General features: G+C 34.1%; 1 long non-coding RNA gene across 1 annotated transcript; it reads left to right on the top strand.

Moving 5' to 3' along the window:
- The first annotated feature begins 3,682 nt into the window (after positions 1 to 3,682).
- LOC134732604 (uncharacterized) lies at positions 3,683 to 12,533 on the top strand. The gene is made up of 3 exons (XR_010115914.1): positions 3,683 to 3,738; positions 8,230 to 8,304; positions 12,456 to 12,533. It is a non-coding gene; the product is annotated as an uncharacterized lncRNA (long non-coding RNA).
- Positions 12,534 to 20,522: the final 7,989 nt, after the last annotated feature.

The following is a 20,522-nucleotide window of genomic DNA, read 5'->3' as shown; positions in this document are numbered from 1 at the left end:
CAAAGATCAATATATTCACATTTTACTTGTTTTGCTGCTAAGCATGTCTGTCGATTTATTTTTGTAAATGTTGTCTTTTTATTGTTATTACTTCTATGATCTACATTAACAAGGTTAATAAAAAATCTTCCTGTCGATGGCGACTTTACACTATATATATATATATATATATATATATATATATATATATATATGATTTTTTTTGAGATGCAGTCTTACTCTGCTGCCAGGCTGGAGTGCAATGCCACAATCTCGGTTCACTGCAACCTCCACCTGCCGGGTTCATGCAATTCTTCTGCCTCAGCCTCCTGAGTAGCTGGGACTACAGGCGCGTACCACCATGCCCAGCTAATTTTTCATATTTTTAGTAGAGAGGGGGTTTCACCGTGCTGGCCAGGCTGGTCTCGAACTCCTGACCTCGTGATCTGCCTGCCTCAGCCTCCCAAAGTGCTGGGGTTACAGGCGTGAGCCACCACGCCCGGCCCTTTACACTATTTACTTACCATAATTTTTACATTCTAAGTATGAAGAATTCATTCTAGTTGAATTTTCCCCCCACTGGGTGTTAGATTCTTAGTTTTCCTCTAGATGGCAGAGTAGTATTCGAAATGTAAAAGATGTCTTTTGTGATAAACATTTTAAACATTTATGTTGTATTTGCCAGCCTGGTTGAAAAATATTTTTCCCCTTTTCTGCAGTTAAAACAGAGTACATTATGTGGTATATTTTGAAACTGGCATATACAATGAAATAAGGAGCAAGTAAGTACAATATTTTTAATTAAGTGATAGCATATGGAAAAGTGTAGTAATGTTTGATATATTTACATTCACCAAATAACCTATAAACAGTCCAAGAGGCTTTAACATACCATATCTTACCCTCAAGAGTATTGCTTGGCGTTCTGTTTTGCAGCTTTTAGTATTTGTCGCAGAGTTCCTGATGAAAGAACTCTAAGAAAAACCCCTTGTTTAGTGCAACTTGAGACAAGAGAATTTCCCATCAAACTTTCAGGACAAATATGTCGAAGAGCAGTTCTCAGTCTAAAATGGAGTTTCAGCAACACTATTGTGAGCCCTTCCAAATGTCCAGTATTCCCTTTCTCCACATGTTCTCAAGCAATAAATTGAAGCAGCTTACAAACTATCTATTTCCTCTGCAAACACACAGGGTGGTTGCGATTCTGAATTAAGACACTTAAAAACTGAGGAAGCCTTTCAGTCTTTCCCCATTTCTAACCTCATTGCCATAAGAATATTTGTATGGCATTTACAGCTTCCAAGCAGCCATTTTTGGTATTTCACTGATGGCATCATATGTGAATTTGATTTTTATGTGGAACATCTATATCTTCCCTGGTTTCCTATACAGAGCCCAAAATATAGAAGCACAAAGTATGACAGATAAACAACAGATTTAGTAAATAAGACAGTGGTATTAAACTTAATAAGAATAAATAATGTCAAAGCTATCCTAGTATGATAAATGTGTGAGATCTATAAAGAATAACGTCACCAAAACTTACTAACAAGGGAACTATTGTTAATCTTTTCCTCCTGAGTCAAATATATCATTTCAGGTTTTCGGTACCTGGGACATGCAAATAAAACAAGGGCAATAATTATTAATTGGGAGGGAGATAAGCAAGTATTTCTCACTAGAATCAAGTTAATTGTTGGAAAGCAGGCATTCCAGAGACAACTGCTTAAAATATAATACTTTTGGCCTGTAATGTTGTACTCCCGTATGTCAGAGAGAAGACATTATTCAACTCTTCTTAACTTAATTCAATGAAAATATAATTTTATATAAATGTGAACTATTCTTCCTCTTTTGTGGAAATATAAAGGTAGCATTGCAATTCTACTTTATTCTTATCTTCATTCCAATGTTTTTATTGCTTAAGAAAGACTGGGACTTACTAAATGGAAAATGATGACACATTTTGCAAAAATAGTATACAATGTGCTAATTTATCTAGTCAAATTATAAAAATAAAATTGTATGGTAAAGATATCATTTCAACAAATAAGATAAGGCTTTTGCTTTAAATATTCAGATATCTAAGATTTAGCATTTGATTCTGATTATATTAAGAAAAATTCTTGTATTAGTCTGTTCTCATGCTGCTAATTACCGCAGACTGGGTAATTACAAAGGGAAGAGGTTTAATGGACTCACAGTTCCACATGGCTGGGGAGGATATATTTATTTTGTTTCCATTATGTATTTAATTTTCAATTATTTATCCAAATCACATGCAATATTGTACAACCAATATTTTAGGCCTCACAATCATGGCAGATGGCAAAGGAGGAGCAAAGTCATATCTTACATGGCAGCAGACAAGAGAACATGTGTAGGGGAACTGCCCTTTATGAAACCATCAGATCCCAGGAGACTTATTCACTATCATAGGAACAGCATGGGAAAGACCCGCCCCCATGATTCAATTACCTCCCACCGGGTCCCTCCCACAACACGTGAGGATTATGTGAGCTACAATTAAAGATGAGATTTGGATAGAGACACAGCCAAACCATATTAATTCTCTATTCTCATCTTCATTTTACATATGTGTTGGGAATAGGCCCCCAAACTCTGGCCATAAGGGGCCCCAAAACTGGCCATAAAGAAAATCTCTGCAGCATTGTGACATGTTCTTGATGGCCATGATGCCCACACTGGAAGGTTGTTGGGTTTACTGGAATGAGGGCAAAGAACACCCAGCCCACCCAGGGTAGAAAACTGCTTAAAGAAATTCTTAAACCACAAATAATAGCATGAGCGATCTGTGCCTTAAGGACATACTCCTGCTGCAGATAACTAGCTGAACTCATCCCTTTATTTCGGCCCATCCCTTTATTTCCCATAAGGAATACTTTTAGTTAGTCTGTAATCTATAGAAACAATGCTTATCACTGGCTTGCTGGCAATAAATATGTGGGTAAATCTCTGTTCAAGGCTCTCAGCTCTGAAGGCTGTGAGACCCCTGATTTCCCACTCCACACCTCTATATATCTGTGTGTGTGCCTTTAATTCCTCTAGTGCCACTGGGTTAGGGTCCCCCTGACCAATCTGGTCTCCAAACATACGTAAGCATGAAAGTGATATATTTATTTTGTTTCCATTATGTATTTATTTTTCAATTATTTATCCAAATCACATGCAATATTGTACAACCTATATTTCCTGTATTTTAGGCTATGCTTTTTAAAAGTATGTATTAGCTATATAAGAACTTTTATATATGCTGTTACTTTAATGCCCCAAGAATCTTGAAATAAATATATATTTATTTTAGCTTACAAAATAGGAAAATTTTAACTCAGAAAAATTAAATAACCTGATCAAGACAATAAATAAATAACTGGAATTTGCCCCCTGTACCTTCAGCCTGATGTTTTAATTTGCTTTCTTTTATTCATTATATTTAATTAATCTAATATTCTGATATTCAGTATATCTCCTTCAGGCTCCAATATTTTTATTCATCAAACTAGCTGGATCTGATTAAATTAGTAGACTTTCCAAATTAAGAATGCCAAGTAATTTTATTATGTTTGCTCTGTTTCTTAGGACTGCTTTCTCTCTAATCACTTGTCTTATTAGTTGGTCATTGACTGTGAAAAAAGAAAACCTTCCAGTTTTATGAGATAGAACTTAAATGGTCCTTTGGAGATTGTGAACTTCACATCCTTAGAGGAAATGTCAGGAAAATTGAAGTCCTCATGGTTTGTGAGTAGCATGACCTTTGCATTAGCTTTTCTAACTGTTTAAATTATTCCTAATCTGTATTCTAACTCATGATGACATTTATGGCTGCCCTCTGAAATCATCACATTTCACTTAACTGTATCATATTAGAAATGCAGGTAAACTCTTATGACTTACATACATTTACTTGCTAGATGCATTCTCCAGTTAGGCCTAAAAGAAAAGTAGTACTCTTCCTGACCTGTGATTTTTATAATGTCTGCGTTGCCAATGATTCTCATTCAGCTTTCAATCAATAAATTGTCTCAAAAGTTATTTTAATTGTCATTCATTTAAGCAAAGGAAGTTTTTACTCTTTTTGAATTGTTTAAGCATCAGCTAAATTGATTTTTATTTTTTAAAATTCAGTTTTCATACCAGTGAAGCAAAGGAACGAAATTATTTCTTTCTCAAAAATTTTCACAGCTTTAAAATTCAATGTACTCTATGATTCAATTATTTTTACTTACTTATAATTAAGCTACACAAATATTTGTAAAATTCCCTTTGAGGATCGATCTATCTATCTATCTATCTATCTATCTATCTATCTATCTATCATCTATCTATCTGTCTTTCTTTGGTGAAAGTTTAAATGCTGTTTAATTCATATACAAACACACACATTAATATTCACAGTTACATTTAATTTGATTACTTTCTTAGTGTACCAATAACTTCAATATTCTTACTGTATTTATAAAGTGTGATTCATCTACACTTAGAGGCAATATAATTCTTTATTTCTAGTCTTTGTTAATAATTTATTTTAGAGCCTCAAAATAAATATAGACTAATTGTTACCCTTGAAGATACTTTTTTTTACTTTAATACTTACAAGAAGATAAAACTTTCAGAAGCATGCATGGTTATTTCTTTGCTCTCCTTTGATACAGAGAGCTGAAATTGATTTTCATTTTCTCTCTTATGTGAAAAGCAACATTTTGAGTTGAGTTGCTTTTACCTTGAGAATACCATCTCATGTTTTCAGGTCCCTAGGCAATGGTCATGGAGTATTTCCAAAAAGTGAATCTCTAAGTTGTCAGAAAACATTTCCTGTGGCCTGGTTACCATCCTGGATGCCAAAATCTCTTCCACTGTGAATTGTGGTCTTTGATCCAGAAATTGGAAGAATAGAGTGAAGAACAATGTGGCTTTTCATCACCTGCAAATAGCATATCCATTACTCAAACAAGGGTTATGAATTTGTATTTTTTTATTGCTGTTACATATATGAGATAGAAAGCAATGTACAAGAAGAGAAAAAAGTGAAATGAAACACAAATATTCATTACCTCAGTGGTCACTTTCATTATGATGACAAGATTGGTAACTTAAATTTGAAATAGTTGGAGCCTGTTTATAAAGTGAGTTTGTATGATGAAATATTATAGAATCATTTAAAAATCATGTTTATTAATACTCATTGACATAGAAAATTTTATATGTTGTTAAATAGAATACTAATATAAAAATGCTAAGACATGCAGGCAATATTGTCATAATCTACAGAGACAGACACACACACACACACACACTGAATGTACCAAAACTGTGAATAATTTTTAAACTTGACTAATGTGAAAAAAGAAGCAAGTATTGTTGCAATAGTGTGAGCTCAACACAAAACAGGAGTTACAGCAAGAAAGCATATACTCCTCTAAAAACATCTTTAGAAAACTATAGCCAAACTCTGAGAAATGTCCAGCATTAATATATCCTATTTTTATGATTCTGAGAAATAAATATGGAAAAACTACATACAGATTATTACTGCCGCTAACTTATAAATATATGATCAGAGCTGAAAATACACCACTTTGTCTTTTCTTTCAACCAGTGCCACAGATTATTTCTGGCAGAAAATAGTAAATGCTGCTCTTTATTCGAAGCCTTTCACTGAAAATGCACCTCATGCCTAATTCAATTCAACTAGTCAATTTTTATTGAATATACCCTGTGTTTAGCATTGTAGTTAGGCACATTCAGAGAAGAGGAAACACCCCTGAAGTATGTTTTGGTGCTAAAATATATAATAGAGAGATTTAGTTCTGTGAGACACAGAGAAGGCCAGGACTATTGTGACCTGTAATGGTTGGAAAATAGCTTTGAGGCCCATGGCACTGTTTGTCGTATTTACTGCTGCATGTCAAGTGCCTGGGACAATGCTTAGAACCTAAGGGTGCTACTCCAAAGCACCTGCTCCTAAAAATAGCACAATAATGTCCCTAAACACATCAAGGTTAATAAGCCGTAACAAAAATAATGAATACGTATTATAAAGCATTCATTTCTGAGGACTTACAAAATTTAAAGCATTCTAGATCTTCATAAAATCGAATTCTTCCATGAAATATTCAATCACCCTAAATCCTTTTGAATCTGAAATCCATTTAACTTATTGAGAGAAACGAGAAAAATCTTCAGCACGCTTACCACAAACCTCTTGTCTACGATGTATTCACGAAATACCTAAGAAATATTTCTTAAATGAATTTTTACCCAATACTTCTTAAATGAATACTTCTTAAGTGAAATACTTCTGGTGTTTTTTTTTTTTTTTTTTTTTTGCAATGTAGTCTCACTCTGTCACCCAGGCTGGAGAGCAATGGCACGATATTGGCTCATTGCAACCTCTGCCTCCTGGATTCAAGTGATTCTCCTGCCTCAGCATCCTAAATAACTGGGACTACAGGTGCCTACCACCATGCCTGGCTATTTTTTGTATTTTTGGTAGACATAGGGTTTCACCATATTGGCCAGTCTGGTCTCAAACTCCTGACCTCTTGATCCGCCCTCCTTGGCCTGCCAAAGTGTTGAGATTACAGGCGTGAACCACTGCACCCAGCCTGAATTATTTCTTAAAGGAATACTTCTTAAATGAATGTTTACTTCCTAAGCACTCCAGCCTTGGAGTTAACATTGGACACCTGAATCAAAAGCTAAAGTTTTTATGTTTATAAGTTTTCATTGGGTTACATAAGAAGTTTACTTAAAAACTCAAGCACTTCTTATGTTGAGACAGTATTCCCCAAATTGATCATAAAAAACATGTTGATCATCGCTAAAATACAGATTTCTAGGTCATTGTCTTGACATACTAATTCAGTGTCTGTTACAGATCCCAGAACTAAAAAAAATTTTTTTTTAAACCAGGATATTCTAAAACACTACCTGAAGACATACTAACTGTAAGGGGCAAAATGAATATATCCAATAAAGTAATAAAACTGAAACTGAGGGAGAAATCCAGTAATATTAAACATTATAAAGATGGAGAAAATAGACACAAATTCTTAGTGTATACTTAAGCTTATAGTAAGTTGCATAAAAAATTAGACCATTAAAAGATAAAGTATAAAGAAGCAAACATTTGTAAATATATTTTTTAAATTTCATGAGAACTTCTATAATGCCTTTCAATGGTGGTTGATTTATCTAGCACCAAAGTCAAGGGACTTGATTAATGTTGAATTTTATTTTTTAATGTAAAGTTGGTGTTTCAACTTCAATCATTGTTTTCTCCTAACATTTATTGAGGAATTTTATTTTACTGTATATAAATACTAATCAATTAACCTCTCACTATTTTATGGATGCTAGCAGAAGACTTGAGGCTTTTGGGACAGAGACAAAGCATTTTATTACTTATGATAAAGCAAGTAGCAGGAGCATAGGAGCATCTGTATGTGTGTCAGCACCCTGTGCCCAAAGCCACATAAGGGTGACATAATTTGTGACCAGATAGATAGATGCTTGCACAGGCAATGGTTTATGTTCTAGAACAGAAGCATTGAACTTTAGGAATCTGCCATTTTATAGCAAACAGTTAGTAAGCCTGCTCTTTGTCCTGCATGTAGGTTGACAAATGTAAACACAACTCTGAGAGAATGCCAGAGAATAAATGGTCAAGGCCTTGCTTGTTGGCATACCCAACAAGACATGGAAGAGTACATGTGTTCCATGGAAGACTGTCTCTCCCAAAGTGTTCACTCCGCCAGGTCCTATAACAGTGTTGTATATACAACTCTATTCTTCAGCCCCACACTATAAAGCTGGTGTAATATCCACATACATACACACAAATACATGTGTTCCTGTTACTCACACAATGGTGGGACCAACCACTTACAGGTGGCCCAAAACAAGGAGGATTTAACAAAGGGATTATATTACTTGCAACAAGTAAGGAGGGCACTGAGGATAGTTCCCAAAGCAGTGACTCCCCAGGCAACAAAAGTGGAAACAGGGCTTTTATTGGGCTGGTTAGCTGAGTTATTGTATGTGGAGATGGAGTAAAGGCTACACAGGTGCAGTCATCAGTCGTGCTTCTACGTACACTGTGTGTATAGAAAATAGCAATAAGTTCCTCCCTGGGTGGACATTTTAGTGTGGTTATGAGGAGAGTTTGCCAAAATTTATCTCCAACTCAGACATCTAGGGCTTCAATTCATTTTTTTTTTTTTTTTCCAGGGCTGAACATTCTTCCTGGAACTTTTTGAAACAAGAACTCAAGGTGCAACAGTTAAATTGGATAACTTTTTCACAGTGCGTATCCCAAAACCCTGGGACCCTAGGTTACATTCCATTTCCACATCTCCTCTCTTCCCACTACTTTGTTATTTACTCATTGGGTAGAGAAACTGAGACTGTTTATTAAAATTCACACATACACAGAGACTTTATTTAAACATAGGTGTGTATAATTTTCAGTCAAAATGGTGTCTAGTATTTTGCTTTGTTCCCAGTACAATAAATTACGTATATTTAATAATTAAAAAAAATAAGACCAATGATGGATACTCTTAAGGTTTAGATTAAGATTCCAAATGCTACTAATCAAGGTTTGAAAAAGACAGTTCCTTTAAAGGGATAAACAGGCAACTCATGTAAAACATACGCTAACTGGAGTAACATAGGCTCTGACAATTAAATAAATAAAGAAAATGACATAATGGAGAGTAGAAGTTCAGAATCCAGAAGTAAATTTGGAGAAATATTATTGTAATATATAAGAATGCAGAAAAAAATTCAGGAAATGCAAAAATGATATGTAGAATGGTAAATGTTTTAAATAAATTATACCATATGCATGGAACATTTTAATGACCTGTAGATATCTCCTCATATGCAAGGTATCATTCTGGTTGCTATTTGCCAAGTGGCAAGAGATAGCACCCTCTCAGTGGAAGAGTAGACAAAGGGGAGTCACTGTATTCTCACTTCTCATGTACACCAGCTATCCAATTTTGGAGCAACTGACAAAATATTGTCAAGCTACAATGTTAAAGAAAAAAGAGAACAGTGATTGATGTTAACAACTGTAGATTTCCTAGCACTCTATTATACATTTTCCTCCTTTGATACGTTCTCTCCTCATACTTCTAAATGTAGGCATTATCCAAAGTATGACTGTTTTTATTTGTATTAGCTTCAAATGACTCTTTGAGAAAAATATAAAGACCAGCTATAATTATCTACATGTAGCCTTCTCAATTCACCTGTGATAATATATTTCGTCTTCAGTGACAGTTAATTTTACGTATCAACATGGAGCGTGTTTGGGCATAAGACTAACACTTCATTTGGTGAATTCTGAGTAAAGCAGATTGCTCTCCACAATCTGGGTGGGCCTCATTCAATCAAGTAAAGACCAGATTAGAACAAAAAGACCATTTTCCCCAAGCAAGAGGAAATTGTCTAGAAGAGTGCTGTATTAGTCCCTTCTCACACTACTATAAAGGATTACCTGATACTAGGAAATTTATAAAGAAAAAGCGGTTTAATTGGCTCACAGCTTCTGCATCTGAGGAGGCCCCAGGAAACTTAACAATCATGGCAGAAGGTGAAGGGGAAGCTGGCATGTCTTACATGCCTGGAGAAGGAAGAAGAGAGAGCAAAGGGGGAAGTGCTACACACTTTTAGACAACTAGATCACATTAGAACTCACTCACTATCACAAGAACAGCAAGGGGGAAGTCTGCCCCCATGATCCAATCACCTCCCACCAGGCCCCTCCTCCAACATTGGGGATTACAATTCAACCTGAGATTTGGGTGGGGACACAAATGCAAACCATATCAACTGCCTTCCAATTTAACAGCACCATTGTCTCTTCTGGCTCTCCAGCTTGCCAGCATGTTCAGGCCAGAACTGCACCATTAACTATCCTGGATCTTGGGCCTGCCAGCCCACGCTGCACACTGCAGATTTTTGACTCACTAACCTACATAATTTCCTAAGACAAGTCCTTATAATCTTCATACACACACATACAGACACATACACACGTACACATCCTATTGGTTCTGTTTCTCTAGATAAATGTGATCAGTATATCTTCTTTATTCAAATTTCAAATTTCCATAACATATTTTAGTGAGCATTGTCAGAGTTTTCACTCATGAGGTTAGATTAAAGATGAACAAGCCTGTATCTGTCCTGTCCAAGATACTATAACTGATTTGTGGTGAAATAAAATTATTATAAGCTCTACAGTTTTTAATACGGAAATTATAAATTCTGGACTTTTTGATTTGATCCTAAGAAAATTGTAGTGAAGCTAGAGACCTCATCTTCTAGTTAGCAGTTGTTAGTGAATAAATATTAGTGAGATAAAAGAAGCTGTACAAAGATGCAGCAAGAAAAGTAATTTGTTTTTTCATCTATAAAATGAACCTGATATTGCATAATTCATAGGAATATTGAGAGCATTTAGATAAGAAATAGAGATACACATAAAAAAGCTTCACATGAACATTCAAATGGAGAGTATGATTTTTATTTTAAATTCAGATTATTTAAGAATATTCATTTTCTATTATCTGACTTTCTTTATTCTAGGATACAGATATGTAGTAGTGAACAAAACAAAATCCTCACACTAATGTACTTATATTTAAAGCAACCCTTTTAAAAATTACTGTTTCAGGTACATTTCTAATAATTGAATTTAAACACAATGATTCACAATAAACAGTGCAGTTACTCAAATACATTAAAGGAATAGTATTAACAATACACTCTTATTACCATAATTTTCCAATATCAGACAACTATTTTGAGGATTTAGATAATTCACATATATATATATATATACACACACACACATATACACACACAGACATATGGAATGTTTTGCATATTTTCTGGCACATCAGAGCTACTCATACATACAAATAAATACTACCTTTATTTGTATGTATGACAGAAGGCAGAATGAAACCAGTTGTATGTATGTAAGCCAAACTGACTTCTTTAAATATCTGTAAATAATTAAATATTCTAGTTTAGTGTAATTCTATATTCCAGTAATAGGAAAACAACATCTAACTTCCATCTTTAAAATGTGGATAGAATAAAATCGTAATTTTGGGAACTCCCAGTTAAATTGGGGTTCCAATGCCAGATTAGCTAGTAACCCTGCCCTAATGAAAATATGAGAGCAGAACATTAGTGTTTAGTCGACCTTCCTTGGGCTACCATTTTTAACCTGGTGAATGGGCTAATGCCTATTTGTTGGACCTATGATCGGGGGTGGGGGTCCCTCACATGGGAAACTTGTTTATGCCGGAAGGTGTCCTTGTGACTCTTACCCGGACTCATGTGCTGTTTATGCCTGCCTGACCATCACTCTGGCTCTGGGAGCCTGCCTTTGTGTTCTCCTCGGCATCCTGGGGAAGCCCATAGTTCTTCAGGTAGAAGGCACACATTAAAAACACCACCACAATAGAAAACAAGCTCAAAGACTTGGTGCTTACAGATCCTGAGTAAAGAGAGTACAATCAGTAAGGAGGGCATTCTTTCATCTGTCTGGGTCAGGAAGAGCCATCAGGAGCATACAGAGAGAGAAAGAAATAGCAGTACAGTATATATGTGGGAATACTGTGTGGGTCACTGTGCAAATGCCTAAATGACTCCTTTAAAGGAATTGGCAGGAAAGCAGGAGCCCAGTGGACTAGGCAGAAGAGATGCGTCTAAGTTCTTATCTCTGGCTACCAGGCTTGGGCCATTTGCGTGTGGTGCAGAGCTGGAAACTTTGTCGATGGTGACCAAGCCCTGCCTCTGGTAGGAGAAAGTGAAACTTGTTCTCAAAATAGATGTTGAGGAGGGAAAATTATAAGAATTAACTACAATTGGCTACACGTCTTTATCACTAACTTCTATTTTCCTTCAAAAGTTAGGGTTGGGTATCTGTAGAATTAAACTTCAAAATTATGTTTATAAGGCTGTTAGTTTTGACCCATAGTTTCACTAATGCTGTGCTGCTAAATGTTCAACAACCGTTCTCTGAAGCCGATTTTAAGCTGTTTGCAGCTTTCTGTGGTATAAATACTCAAACCATGGCCGATTTCAAGCAACAAATGTATCATTGCTGAATGTGGAGTTAGGAAGAGATGCATAAAATTTGCTCCTGTGAGGCTGTATGAACTGGCTTCAGGATACCACCCACTTCTATCTAGAGGCCACCTTAAATATAAACAGATATATAAGTACACAAATCTATATTAAAGTAAGCTGGATTTATTATTCGTATTAAGTTGTTGCAAGAATAATCGCATTTTTTGCGATTATTTTTAATAGTATGTATTTTGTTAAATGTAAATTCCTCTCAGGGATTAATTGCCTGCTTCTTGTTTTAATAAATTTTCAAATTCTGTATGTTCCACATGTAAAAATTTCTTTGTTGCAAACTATAGGTTTCAACTCTGATACAAGAATCTAAGGGGCATAAGTAAAAAATAATGAGTGAGAGATGGTACCAAAGACAATACATCTATCTTTGTAGAAGAGATTCTAAAAAGCAGAGCCTGAAACAACAGATGAGAAAAGATCTGAGAGTGAGTATCTTTAGAAAAAAATGTTTAAAAACCTGTCATTTTCTTTAATGTTTTAATATAAAACCCTGCTGTGAATAAAAGCATAAATACATTCCTCCAGATTAGTAAATTTTCCTAAGAGGTATCATCAATCACATGTGCTCTTTTCAAGAAATAATTAGATTATCTTATGTAAAGTGAGTAGAAAAGTCATTTTTTCTGCCTGCAGTCAGTATATGTCAGTTCTCACATATTGTATATGATTATATTGAACTCAAGAGGTTTTAAGACAACAGACAATAATTAAGATTTGGAATTTGAAAAGAGAGAAGAAAAAACTCTCTAAGTTGCCAGTTGTATTGGAAGTTCAGTTTATAACTCCAACTTGATTTAATTTTGAATATCCTTGTGCCTTGGAATTGAATTCAGAGGCAAGAAAGCTAGCAATTTACATAATGGAATCTCTCTGGATAAAATCCTTGAGGACATGCTATATTCTAATTGTCACTTCTCCATTGAAATTTCCTTTTACTATGCCTCAGATGACAGTTATAAATGCAAGAACAATTAAATTGTTTTAAGGAAGAGGCATAGAGGCTGACATTTGATTTAGAATCGCTGAGAATTAAGAAAACTCACCTGGTGATAATATGTCCCCTTTGCACACTAGTAAATTGACCAGTAGTGGGTCCCCAATATAATCTGGTGATTCAATTTTATTGACACTTCAGGGGAAACATTTGTAGGCATCTAGACATTATCATTGTTAGCTCACAGGTGTTTACACCTATTATTTTTAATAAAAATAATATAAAGAAACATGGCATTACTCATAAAAATCCTGTGACTCTCTATTCCCATTTCTTTCCATTTTGCATTGTCATAGAATATCTGAGAATTTTATGCTTTAAAAGGACTGAACTAGAATTATGCTATTATTAATTTTAACAATCAAGTTAAAGTGAATGTTTTGTGAAACCCAAATTTGTTTCAAGAGTGGGTAGTAAGAAATGTTAATGTTTGAAGCCATACATAAAATAGGCCATACCTAACTTCTATCTCTACAATAAGAACTTTTCTATTTACTTTGAATTAGGTTTGGCTCAACAAAGCATTATTGGGCACAATTTTTGTGCTAAGATGCATGGTACATAAACCAACATATTTGACAGAGAATAACAGTACTATAGTAGTACATTTTCTTACACTTAATAATATAAAACTTCTGCAGGGTAAACAGGTAATACAGAAGGCAGGTTGATTAAATTTGTGTGTTTGTGTGTGTGCACAGGTGTATCTGTGTACACATGTTAAGATTCAGTTGAAACGGTAATGCCAGACAAGCCTTTGGATGGAGAAATAATTGCACTGACACACTTATTTGGTGAAGAGGTGTGGAGGATAGTATATACATTATTACATTAAATACCTCATGGAATCATTTCCCTTCTTCATAATATGGTTTATTCTTCTTCTGCAGAAAGTTTATTTAAATTTATTAATTAGGATTTTGGAGAGGCAAAATAATTCCATCTGTACATTTTTATGAAAGCCTCACTACCTTGGTATTTCTTTACCCTTGAGGATTGTCTTAGGACAAAATCCAAAAACATATGCATAAATAAAATCTGGTGAACCTCTCTGCCCAAAATAAAATAAGCAACAATATTTTTTCAGATATATCTTTGCAGTCATTTTTTCAAGAAACAGTTAGGAATTTAAGAGAGCAAGATATGTATACAAGTGATGGTCACACTAATGGGGTAGACATTTTATAGGAAGAGGAAACTACATTTTTCTCCATAAAATTAAACTTCAATTATGTAGTGATACTAGAATGCTTTCATTTAGTGACAAATAATCTTATAAAAATAATAATGAGTACATTTGTCAAGAGCTTACCATGTGCCAGGTGTTGTTCCGTTGTTATTCACATAAATTCACTTATTGAAGCTTGATGGCAACCATTCATATAGGTATTTTTATTATTCCCCATTTTTAAAGAGGAAATCAAAACATAGAAAGGTGAGCTGATTTGCCCCAGGCCCTACAGGTGATACATAGCAGAGTCTGGATCTCAAACTCACAGATTAACCACTCTGCTACTGAATGCTTCATGACCATATACACAAATGTCCTTGGGTCTTCTGCTGCAATCCCAAGAGTGGAAAATCGACTCTAGGAACATAGTTAATAGCATCATTTTAATTACATTTAAAAAGTTAATGTGTTGGCTGACCTTTAAATTATAATAGATACAACATTGTTCGGCAAATACAATTAAAGTACATGCAGCATAAAAGTGTCTATTTTTTTTTAACACTTGTATAATCAGCCTTTGCTTGCCATATGGAAAGTGTGTGTTTCTTTTTCGCTGAATAAATGAGATGGATGTCATGTTAATCCCACATTGATTCATTTATTTACTGGTTATTTTTCCACATGCTTGTTGTTCATTGAGTCTCAGCACAGGTTAGGTATTATACTATGCACTGAGAATGTAGAGACTAATATATGAACCAAGCCTCAGGGAGCTCAAAATCAAGTGCAAGTAGACACAGATGTCACCTAAATGTGATAAATATTAAAGTTATTGAATATGTGTTTACTTAACACTTCTCAGAGAAATCTGAATCTCCTGTGTGAATATATTGGGGTGTGAGCCTAGTTTTTTAATGTTAGAAGTGTTTTAAATAAGTGAATAAAATCATATTGGAGAAGAGGTATACTCCTAGCCAATGACGACATTACATTTGCTACATGATAGTGAATGAACTTTACAAAGAACTCTGAATACTTGAGCTATCAACAGAGTCCTAAAAACTGTACCAGAAGCCATGGAAGAGTTAAAGCAATTTCTGTAGTAAATAATTTAAGTGCAACATTTTGGATTGGTATTGACAATCTAGAAAGTTGTACAGTATTGCATTTCCTTTGGTTTGAAATTAAAGTATTATTTCCCAAACCGGTAAATATTAAATTATTGAAATCATTGAAGTAAAGTTGAGCAACGTGACATGCTCAGGAGAAATTTGAATCAAGGAAGTAACTCCATGATATTTCAAAATGTGGCATAAAGTAAAGATTATATCTTTGTATATAAGAAAAAATACACTAAAAATTTCTATTTGTTCCATGACAAGAAAATAATAATAAAATACTGGATAACAAATGAGGCCATTTTTCTTCAAGAAATAGTTTTTTCCCCTCAGATTATCTTGTGTAAAACTGACCACTAATATGTATTAATGATGCCTTATAAATAAAATATAACAGGAGAGAAATGAAAACAGAGCTTCTTGTAGAAGCTCGTCTCATTTTCTATCCTAGCTAGTGAGCTTTTTTCCCTCCGCATTCATCTTCTTTGATTCTAAAGAGAATAATAAAATACTGTTCTCTAATTAGGGAAGGGTTTTTAAATATGTTTTGAATTCCTGTGAATGTGAGGTGTTATATTTACTGTACCCATAGTATACAAGGCTAAAATTCCCTCTAGCATTCTTGTTTATGTCTCCCCTGTTGTCTTTGGGTTTTTAGAGACTCTTTTTTTTTTTTTTTTTTTTTTTTTGAGATGCCGTTCTGCTCTTGTTGCCCAGGCTGGAGTGCAATGGCGTGATCTCCACTCACTGCAACCTCTGCCTCCCAGGTTCAAGCGATTCTCCTGCCTCAGCCTCCCGGGTAGCTGGGATTACAGGCGTGTGCCACCACACCTAGCTAATTTTGTATTTTTAGTAGAGATGGGGGTTTCTCCATGTTGGTCAGGCTGGTCTCGAACTCCCGACCTCAGGTGATCTGCCCTCTTTGGCCTGCCAAAGTGCTGGAATTACAGGCATGAGCCACTGCGCCCAGCCGAGACTCTTTCTTAAATAAGGTATGGGAGGCTTGCAGTTCTTTGAACTGTAATATAGTTGTTCATTACCTTCTTTTATCAGTCTTTTGATTTTGGCACTGTCTGTAGTTATATCCCCTGTTTATCTCTGATATTAGTAATTTGTAAGCTTTTTGTTTTATTCCTCATTAGTGGTGCTAGATATTGTCAATTTTATTGAACTTTTCAAAAAATCCAGATTTTTGTTTCACTGATTTTATGTATTACTTTTCTGTTTTTTATTTCATTTATTTCTGTTCTTTCTTTTATTTCCTTCCTTCTGCTAGTTCGTGGCTTATTTTGCTATTCTTCTTTTTCTAGGTTCTTGAGATAGGAGTTTAGATTATTTATTTAAGATATCTTCTATTTTCTAATGTAAGCATTTAATGCTGTCAATTTTTCTCTCAGCACTGCTTAAATTGTGTCCCATCAATTTGGATATGTTGTATTTTTAGTTTATTTTACTTAAATATATTTATTTCCTTTGAAGATTCCTCTTTGATGCATAGAATTTTTAAAAAGCATATTGTTTATTTTCAAATGTTTAGAGATTTGTCTTTCTTTTTTTTCAATTGCTGGTTTGATTTTATGTTGGTTAGAAAATGCTCTGTAGAACTATAATTTTTAAATTTGTTGAAGTTTGTTTTATGGTCAAGAATATGACCTGTTTTGGTATTTGTTTCATTAGTGCTTTAAAAGATTATGTATTTTGTTATTATTACATATATTGTTCTGTAAATGTCAATTAGATACTGTTGATGGATGGTGTTATTGATTTCTTCTATATTCTTGCTAATTTCTATCTGATTGTTCCATCTTGAATCCTCCATTACCTCTGTCTTGTGATTTAGGAAAAAAAAATACCTAATTTCTGAAACTCACTTTTTTTTCACATGTAAATGGGTTATAGAATATTCACTTTTCAGGATACTTAAGAAAAGCAAATAAATATAAAATATGTGGCATATACAGAGACTTTGAATAATTATAGACTGTATTATTTTCATCTCTAGGATATGGCAAATAAAACAATAACTATCCTGAAATGGAATTACTCTTTGATATATTCTCCAAATCTTATTTCTGTAGATAGTCAGGCCATTACACTCAATTTCTCCCAAAAGTCAGTTAAAACACTACTGATAATTACGTATTACTGTTTGGAACAATCTTTGCATTGGGAACAAAATGATAAGGATATGGCCTGCAAAGAAGAATAACTTATAATCTAGTTGGAGCAAACAGCATGGGCAGAGAACTGTAAAGAAAAGTAAAATAATTTTTATAAGTAAAGTGTTCTTTCAGAAAAATAAAAGCAATTATTTATATCCTTGATTAAATTAAAAATGGTGTTATGTAGAAGCTGGCATTCAAACTATTTCTTAAAGAGTGAATAAAACTATTCAAGGCAGACATAGAGATAGTGATATTGCAAATGAAAAAAGTATACTGGGTATAGCAAACAATCATTATTTTGGCTACAGTATATGGTAAAATAGAGCGATAATATAAAATGAGTTTGAAGAATCAGTATAGTGTGAAAAAATTGTTATTTAATGTACCATGCTAAGAAGTTTTGGCATTAATCATAAAAGAAAAAGGGAAGGTCATAGAAAGCGTGACAGCAGGTAACTGAGAATAGTATTTTTATTGTAATTTACTAGTTTGAAAAGCTATGAAAAAGTAAAAATTAATACCACAAATAAGCACTTCTAAAAGTTACAGGATCAAACAAAGTAATTTATGGAGATATGATTTTGATCTAGTGGTATATAAAATTGATAGCATCTTCTTAAAATGTTCTTATTTTAGTAATCATGCTTTGAAACCACTAATTGGCTCATCTACTTATACACTGTAAGGTGATCTAACATTGTTTTCTTATTTGAACACTTCAGTAAATTAAAAAGCTAAACATATTACCTGAAATCATGGCTGTTTTGCAGACGTGGAAATGCAAACAACATGGCTATTTTGAACTCTTGTGTTTGAATCACTAGATTATTTCACTTAAAACAATGTGATGCATTTTAAAATACTTTATTCAAAGTGGTCTTACTTTAGCTACTATTTGTATAAGTAAGAGCATGGCATAAAAATCAATTGATGACAGGCTTGCATGCACTCTATGTGCAGAAATTGTTTCTTCCTTTTTTTTTAATAGATAAGAGTAGTAGAATAAAGAAGATAGAATTTAATGGATAAAATACCTAAATTTAAGACCTGTGATTAGAAAACTCCCAGAAGAGAACATTGGTGAAAAGTTCTTTGACGTTGGCCTTGGTAATGATTTTTTTGATATCACACAAAAAACTCAGACTACAAAAGCAAAACTAAATTAATAGGACTACATAAAACGAAAAAGCTTCTCCACAGCAAAGAAAACCATCCACAAAATGAAAAGGCATCCTATGGACTTAGAAAAAATATTTGCAAACCACATATACAATAAGAGGCTAATACCACAAATTTATAAAGAACTCCTAAAACTCAATAGCAGGAAAACAAATAACCTAGTTAAAAAATGGGCGAAGGATATGAACTGACATTTCTGCAAAGAAGACACAAAAATGGCCAGAAGGTATATGGAAGGCATTTAATGTCATGAATCGTTAAGGCACACGGAGATTAAAACCAATATAAGCTATTACTTCACACCATTACGATGGCTATTATCAAAAAGACAAGAGAAGACAAATGTTGGCAAGGTTGTGGAGAAAAGGGAACCATCATATGCTGTTGGTGGGAAGGTAGACTGGTACTGCCCTTATGAAAGAGACTATGGAGATTCCTAAAGAAATTTAAAATAGAATTACCATATGACACAGCAATCCTTCTTATGCTTATATATGCAAAGGAAATGAAATCACTATGGTAAAGATACCTGCACTTTTATGTTCATTGCAGCATTAATCATGATAGCCAAGATATGGAAACAACCTAAATGTTCACAGATGGACCAATGGATGAAGAAAATGTGCTATATATAATCAATAAATATTATTCAGCCTTAAAAATGAAGGAGATACTGCCTTTTGCCACAACGTGGATAATCTGGAGGAGATTATAAGTGAAATAAGCCAGAAGCTCAAAGATAATGCATTATCTCACGTATATGGAATCTGGGAAACAAAAAAATTCAAATATACAGAGATAGAGAATAAAACCATGGTTACCAGGAGTGGAAGGCGGGAGGAAGGGTGGGAAAATGAGATAGAGGTCAAAATAGTAGATATGTAGCATAAATAAGTCTACAGATCTAATGTACAACATTGTAACTATGATTAATACAATTGTATTATGTTAGAGATTTTTGTTAAATAAGTAGATTTGGCTGCTCTTGTCAGAAAAAAGTAACTATAACATGACAGCTATGTTAATTTGTTTCACAATAATAACCATTTTACTATGTATAGGTATCCCATAACATTATGCTATAAAGCCCAAATATATACAATAACATTTATTTATTAAAAAATATGTTAAATCTTTATAGCAGCATGATTTATAATCCTTTGGGTATATACCCAGTAATGGGATGGCTGGGTCAAGTGGTATTTCTAGTTCTAGATCCCTGAGGAATCGCCACACTGACATGTACAATGGTTGAACTAGTTTACAGTCCTACCAACAGTGTAAAAGTGTTCCTATTTCTCCACATCCTCTCCAGCACCTGTCATTTCCTGACTTTTTAATGATCGCCATTCTAATTGGTGTGAGATGGTATCTCATTGTGGTTTTGATTTGCATTTCTCTGATGGCCAGTGATGATGAGCATTTTTTCATGTGTTTTTTGGCTGCATAAATGTCGTCTTTTGAGAAGTGTCTGTTCATGTCCTTTGCCCACTTTTTGATGGGGTTGTTTGTTTTTTTCTTGTAAATTTGTTTGAGTTCATTGTAGATTCTGGATATTAGCCCTTTGTCAGATGAGTAGGTTGTGAAAATTTTCTCCCATTCTGTAGGTTGCCTGTTCACTCTGATGGTAGTTTCTTTTGCTGTGCAGAAGCTCTTTAGTTTAATTAGATCCCATTTGTCAATTTTGGCTTTTGTTGCCATTGCTTTTGGTGTTTTAGACATGA

The sequence above is a fragment of the Symphalangus syndactylus genome, chromosome 15, assembly GCF_028878055.3.
Source record: "Symphalangus syndactylus isolate Jambi chromosome 15, NHGRI_mSymSyn1-v2.1_pri, whole genome shotgun sequence".
In the NCBI taxonomy this organism is placed as follows: Eukaryota; Metazoa; Chordata; class Mammalia; order Primates; family Hylobatidae; genus Symphalangus; species Symphalangus syndactylus.
The sequence above is the reverse complement of the archived record's forward strand: the minus strand, read 5'-3'. Positions and strand labels throughout refer to the sequence as shown.